Source organism: Geospiza fortis, unplaced genomic scaffold (assembly GCF_000277835.1).
Source record: "Geospiza fortis unplaced genomic scaffold, GeoFor_1.0 scaffold121, whole genome shotgun sequence".
Lineage (NCBI taxonomy): Eukaryota > Metazoa > Chordata > Aves > Passeriformes > Thraupidae > Geospiza > Geospiza fortis.
The window spans coordinates 4,857,507-4,864,915 of NW_005054346.1; the positions used below are offsets into that span (position 1 = coordinate 4,857,507).

The 7,409-nt window shown below is 39.0% G+C and overlaps 1 long non-coding RNA gene across 1 annotated transcript in view; it reads left to right on the plus strand.

Moving 5' to 3' along the window:
• LOC115948078 overlaps positions 1–1,250 on the plus strand; it is a 10,849-nt gene extending 9,599 nt beyond the window's left edge. The window contains exon 3 of the long non-coding RNA XR_004081931.1: positions 1,229–1,250. This is a non-coding gene — a long non-coding RNA (uncharacterized LOC115948078). The remainder of the gene's footprint in view (positions 1–1,228) is intronic.
• Positions 1,251–7,409: the final 6,159 nt, after the last annotated feature.

The window sequence follows — 7,409 nt, forward strand, 5'->3', positions numbered from 1 at the left end:
TGCACAAAAGCAGAACCTCAGTTGCCTTGGAAACTTCTCCAGCTGAAAACCAAGGAGATTAAGGCAGTTCTGGGCAGCCACCGAGCTGAGCTTTCAGGACTGCCATTTTAGATTCAGATGCCTAAACTCCTTCTAACTTCTCTCATAAACCACAGTTTGCAGAGACAGCCTCCATTTGAATAATCAAAATGTCAAGCCACACAAACACATTATGGAAGACTAAATCTCTTAAATATCAAAACCGTGAATTAAATCACCCCATTTGAAGTCTGATTTTAAATTATATCAAGATAGTTTGACAAGAACCATCCTGATTGTCTTTAATTATATCACCTTTTTCTAAATTCCTTATTACTCAAGGTCCCTATCAGCCATTCCATTATTTTGCCTGGGATCGAAGGCAAGCTGACAGGCCTATAATTACTCGGGTCACTGCATTTACCTTTTTTAAATATTGGTACAACATTAGCTTTCTTGTAGTCCTCTGGAACATCCCCAATGCTCCATGGCTTGTTAAAAATCAAAATTAATGGTCTGTAGTGCTCCTAGACTATCGATCTTAAAATCTTGGATGTAAATTATCCAGACCTACTAATTTTAATGTATCTAACTTTAATATCTGCTGTTTAACACATTTCCTTAGTTACTGCTAGAATGAAAAGCATTTCATCATCATTCTGTCCTGAATCATCTGGCTTTTCCCCAAATACCGAACAGAAGTATTGATTGAACACCTCTGTCCTTTCTGCATTATTATCGAGAATTCTACCAGCTAATAAATGATTAATACCATATCTAGCACAGGTTTTATACCTGAAATCCTGTAAAATTTCCTTTTCTTCTGTTTAAGCATTTCTACTTGTCTTGGGTTTTTTTCCCTACTAAATTTTCTGGTGCTTGGTATATGCTCCCTTTCTCATTTGCATGTTTACACAGTTACTCCCCTGCTTTAGGGACTCATAGCAGTTCTTTGTTTTAGGAAAGTGACCCTTTGGAAAGCAACATGGATGTGTTTGTGTCCATTAAACTGAAAGGAGGATAAAGGACCTGTCTTTGCCTTTCTTCATCTAAACCCTTTTGAAACTTGGCCTCAGACACAAGTCTATTGTATCCAAGTCTGCATTTCCTTGCATTCTTGGAATGAACCATCATTCTGTTAAGTGAATGAATCAGTATTTAGCTTGTGATCCAAACCTTCAGCTGATTGAAGAATTTTCTGACATTACAGGAAGAAATGAAGTGAAACTGGGCTCTTCCTAAAACTTCAAGCACGGACTGCTGACACATGTAGTAATGGTTTGGAACCAACACCAGCAGATCCTCTTTATGTTTCCCCTGAGGAAACATACCTCATACTCTCCTCTTGCAAAATCTCAGGATTCTTCTTCTAGGTGAGCAATGGACCTCAAACAGCTTCCTACAATGCAGGGCATGTGTCATGCAGACAAGCAGCTTTGATCTTATGCAATAATAAGCAGCAATGCTTACGTAGGCATGCCTTATTTTTTAAGCACTTCACAGGAAAATAAGATAGATGACATTTCTTTTGCTCTATCCAGTATTTGAGACAAAATAAGCATTACAGTTACTCGTGAGTCAGGAGAAAAATTGAATTTTCTAGAGGGAGGTAGCAAATTTTGTGTTGGACTTTGGGTAGATCCCTTAATGCCTTTACTATGTAAGTACTTTAATAATCTTTACCTATGGTATATATGGAACAGACAATACACTGTGTTGCTCCTTTCAAATCACCATTCACATCACTAAGATGCATCACTAATTATATTCATTAAATAAGACTGATTTTTTTTTTTTTTTTTTTTTGCATAATCAGCTCCCTGAAGGACTGGGATTGCTCTATGCTTCCATGGAAAGAAACCAGCACTTGGTCCCACTAGTACCTGCAGTGCTGATGAAGGGCATGATTTCTTTCTCACCATTAAAGCTACAAAAGCTGAGGTGCAGTGTGTGATACCACATCCTCCTAGCAAGAGGAATGAGAACTGGAGTGACAAGGTTCCAACAACTGCAAAAAGGATGCAAAAGTGAAAAAGAAATAGCACTAATTCTGAAAAGTTCAGAGGAATAGAGAAAACTCCACTTTTGACCTATCCAGACACATGAAGAAGTATGAAGAACTTCCAGTGTGACTGATCTCACCACCTTCCACATTGCAAAAGCAAGTCCTAGAGCAAGCTTACTGTGGAGACAAAAATGGCTGTTGTGTAAGTAGCTGCAACTTAAAAATTCAAAGCAAGTCAATACCATCTGTAATAAAATAAAATATCAAAACTAATTTACACTTCTAGAGTAGCATTAGGAACAATAACCAAGCTGCAGAAGCTCTTTGGAGGCTCACAACTGTACAAACGAAATCTCAACCCCACTGAACTTAAAGCGAGTGTTCATTCATGAACTGAGACAAAGAGCAAAACCAACTTCTGCTGACAATACTTTGCGGTTTCAAATGGCAAATACATGGAAGGAAGAACAAGTCTAACGTTCCAGAGAGGCGTTAGGGCATGCCCACTTGTATCAAGATGCAAAGCTGGGGCCTTATCAGAAAACTCTTCAAGGCAGATGCATTTCTTACTTAACCACTTTAAAAGATGCCAGTATGTTGAAGTTGCAGTCATTTCTGAAAATTAATGAAGAATATGTTAAAGCACAAATTAAGGAAATAAAAACTAGGAATCACAGCTTCCTAATGTGTAGGAAACCTCATTTATAGGCAAGTGCTGGAAGGAAAAGGTTGGTAGCTTGCCTAATTTTAGAGCTGAGGGGCCTACAGATGCTGACAGTTGTACATCTGCTTTGCTTGTCTTCTGATGGACAGGAATCAACTCCAGTCCAGGAGCTCTGTCGGCACAAGTCCAAGGTAATAATCTCAAAGTGGCACAGCTGTGGTTCTTGATCAGTTCAAGTGTGTTTTGCACTCATGATCAGCAACAAGACCCTACAGCCAAGGGGACTTCCGAGTAATCTGAGTTCCCAGCTGTGGCAATAACCAGATCATCAAAGGATGATAAAGTCAATATTGCTTGGTTGCCTTGGGAACCAGACAAATGCCCAGACCTGTTCCCTTTGGTAACAGAGTAGGGCAATAAGTCATTGTTTCTTCCCTCCTGTGAAGCGTTCCCAGAGCTCCTGCCTCATGAGCTGTGTGAGATGCGGCTTGCAGGTTTTGGAGAGATGAGCATTTCAGTGTGTGGCTTGTGTAATCAGAACTTTGGTTACAAACTGCAATAAGCATGCTATGAAGAGGGATATGGTTGTTTGGGTTTGGCACCACAGGAACGCAGCTGCTGCAGTGCTGGCCCACATGTGGCTACCTTGGTGTGTGGGTGGAGAAGAGGTGGGGTTTCCTGCACCCATCAGGGTAGATGAAGCTGGATGACTCAAAAGCAGATGTCATCTACTTTTGATTAGAGCCCCCTGCATCTGACTCACAGAAGTATCCTTTAACCACCAGCCACTTCTCAGAAAATGTGCCAGAATAAAATACTCAAACTGTATTCTTAGAATGGGGGGAAAAAGAAAAAAAAAAGCAGAAGAATTTATTTTAAGAGAAACCTCAGGGCTCACCTGAAGGACCCTACCAAAGTCCAAAAAACCCCCAGGTTTAAACAGCTCTAATCCAGTCTGACCAGCAGCATCTGAATAAAGGCAGACCAATAATCCCTTCTCCAGCTCCAAATAAGACTTGCGTAAGTTCACTGTCTTGCAGTTATTTCTCATTCATCTGAAAATTACTTCTACTAAACTACCCAAACCAGAAAAACACAACACATGCATAGAAAGAAAGGGTCCAAAAATTCAGTCCTACAGCTGTTGTAACCACTTAAACATTTCAACAGTGTTTATAAATGTATGCCAAACTGGAATTATTTCTCTCATAATATTATGATTAGTATAGTAAAGAACTGCAGTTTCGAAAATAATTGTGCAGCATCACTCATAAAGGAATATTATGCAAAGAATATTTGCCATAATGTTTTGGTCCAAGGATTTCAGTAATGACAATCCAAACATTGACAATAGCATAATTTCTCTGATGTTATCTAACTGAGAGATACCATAACAATCCTCGGTCGCAAATCATCATCAAGACACTTCAGAAATTACAGTAGTGTGGCTAGCTCTTTCTCTTTTTGCATGAAATTCTTCACAAAGTTGAAGTGCAAGATTTGTAAAATAAGAAACAATTCTTTTAAATTTCTATTGACATCTAAAATAAGAACAGCTTAGTAAGACTTCCAGCAATACCTTAACATATGCCATTAAAAAGAAAGGAGAAAAAAAAACCCCTAAATTAAGTGGAAAGCAAAGGGAAATATTCTCTTAAGAAAATAAATATAACTATTTTCTTAAGATAGTTATATATCAATAGTTCCTAAAGAGAATAACAAATGTAGATTTAGGAAGACTGAGAAGGGGAAGTTTATTTATATTGACTGGGGAATATAAGGATGACAAGCAGAATACATACCTCAAGACATCAGAAACCCAAGAATTTGCTGCCCACTCTTGAAAAGGCAATCTCCAGCTCACGAAAGACCACCTTAGGTATGCTCTTCAGGATGACATTTCTGACATTTAAGGAAACATCTTCCAAATATAAAGCAGTAGGTGACAGAAAGTACAAATTATTTGAGCCTTCATATGAAAACCAACAAAATGCAGACCCAGAAGATTGGTTGAATTTCTAAATATTTTCTAATCTCACTAATTCCTCATCAGTCTCAAAGGCAAAAGATTACCAACACTCAAGCTGAACAAGACTGATCTAAGTGATATTCAACAGGGATTCAGCATAGTCTCTCCTTGAGTTTGATTTATGGCTGGTCATCTTTGCTTTAATGCCCTAGAAGTCTCTCCTACATAATATATGTTATCAAGATTAAGTAAATTACAAAAGAAGCATCATGCATAATTCTAATTCTCTTCTCACAACAGGATGTTTATTTCCTGTTTCAAGATAGCAAAAAGGATTTCCAGTTATCATATTACAGCAATTTACAAAAAATGCCTGTAGGCAGGAAGTTCATGAAGAGTGAAACTGGCTCATAACTAGGTTAGTACATGTGAATGGACTCTGAAATGTAAATTTATCTTGTAAAAAAAAAAAAGAAAGAAAGAAAAAAAAAAAAAAAAGAAAGAAAGGAACATCAGCAGATACACCCAGGTATTAAATGAACCAAAGGTCACAGTGGCAAGATTAGTGCCTAGAACAAGAGGTCCCTGGTTGGGGATGGAACATCCAGGCACCCATTGTGAAACTAATTACAATAAAGCTAAGTCAATCTTTTAAATAAATAACTCTTTGTGTCTTAAGGAATAAAGAGAAAAGACCTCATCTTTCAGTCTCTGACTTTTCATCAGCCCCTTTGGGCAGAACTGGATCCTCACTCTGACCTCCTGCAGATGCCCAGGCACATGCCTGAGGCTCTGAGAACAGGGTTTGGCCTCTGGTGGACTTCAAGCAAAGTTATGTGCATGCAGAGAAAATTCAGACTTGCAGAGAGGCTGGAAACTTACAGAAAACATAAGCCTCAGGAAAAATAAGTGGTCTGAAAACATTGCATACACTATTCCAAAGATGCAAGCTGATGACTTGCTCTTTGAAGGTGAGATAGCATCCAGGGAAATGTCCTGGAGCTTAAACAGCCTGTTCCCTTTGGGAGGTTCAGTGTGGAGGGGTGGTAGGTGCTCGAAGCATGCTGCTCCTGCTCTATACTTGGCAATGACCCCAAACAGAGGCATTACAATCCTAAACTCCTTTAGTGTGTGGAAAACCAGAGCCAGCATCACTTTCATTGTTGTCCCTTTCCTTCCCACCTCCATCCCAGCATATCCCTAGAAGGTAGGTGTGGGCCGTGCTGAAAGCCATTTTCCAGGGCTGCTGCAGTACCACGTAGGGTGTCCCTCTGACTTCTGTGATGTGTGTGGATGTTGTAGGCAGCACCTGCAGTCCAGCCTCCTCTCTTACTAGGGTCTGCCCTGGACAAGCAGCACTCCCTCACTGATAAAGAAAATTATCATCAGGAAATTAAATTCCTCAAGCTTCAAGTGTGTGTTCAAAAGAATCATTAATCAGCTGTGTGAAGCAAGGATGGATGCCCTGGTCCACTGTAAGCACACATGTAATTTGAAGGTGCAGTGCAACATCACAGATACCATTAATTAGAAGAGCAGCCATTCTCCGAACTCTGAGCTCCTATTTCTTTTAACTGTAGGAAACCCACTTGGCATGTGGCTTACAGATCAGGGTGCTTGCCATTCTGATGATTACACCAGGCTTCAACATTTCCACAGAGTTCTCTAGGAACACATGCCTGGGAAACTACAGGGGAGTGTTTAGCAGGTATGAACAAAGCCTCAAAGATAATTCACTAGAACCAGGGAGGCATCCATCTTTCAACAGGATGAAATTAAATACGGAGCAAATGTCACTAAACAATCTCATCCTTTTCAGAAGTTGATCCTCAGCTGTTATCAACTGAGAGAATTGCACCATTTTGCAAAGAGCAACCTCAGACACAGCTGGGTATCAGACTAAAGATTGCAACATATTAAGTACAAGTCAGAGAATTGGAAAAAAATTCCTCTCACTGAAAGTGGTGTAAACCTGGAGTAATACCACTGATGTCAGCTGAGTAACACAGACTGCCACCACTGTGCTTTAAAGAACTTGGTATTTGATCTCATTCTTTTTCATGAATTCACCTTAGAAGCCCATCAGGCACAGTCAGTTCTTTTGTCTTTGCTATGCTGCTACTGCTGTAATTAATCTTTTTCCAACCACCCTATTGGCAATTTCCCTAATGCATACATCCTCCCTCTCCCTCCCTCCCTCTCCATCTCTTTCTCCTCCAATTCCTCTCTGCTGTGCACTTCCTCCCTCACCAGCCTTTTGGGAACATACCATCTTTCCTCTTAGCCAGGTTGTCTTTAAACTCTTCTTATCAAGGTACAGAAGTCGTTTCCTCAGATGTATCTGTGCCCTGAATATGGGCTTGGTTATTGAAATGGTGATATAAATTAAACCTTCACATTAACATTAGTACTAATATAGCTACTTGGCAGTGCGAGTGCAAGTAAAGTCTTGTTAATACACTTTAAGTTCTGACCAGAGGGGTACATGTTATTATTTTAAATAATCTCTATTTTCTTTCTATGTAAAAAAATTAAAGAAAATAACTCATTTTCAGTCACATGAATAATTTGAAACTACAAATAATTTCTTAGTATGTTTTTAGCTATCAAATTGAAACTTATTTCAAAGCAAAATATTTTCAAGCAAATAAAATCAAGATTTTTTTTTAAATACTGAGATGAAAAAATAATTTTCAAAAAATACTGAGGTGAAAATTCTGACCAGTAAAACAAAATCAGCACCTGAAGTGTAA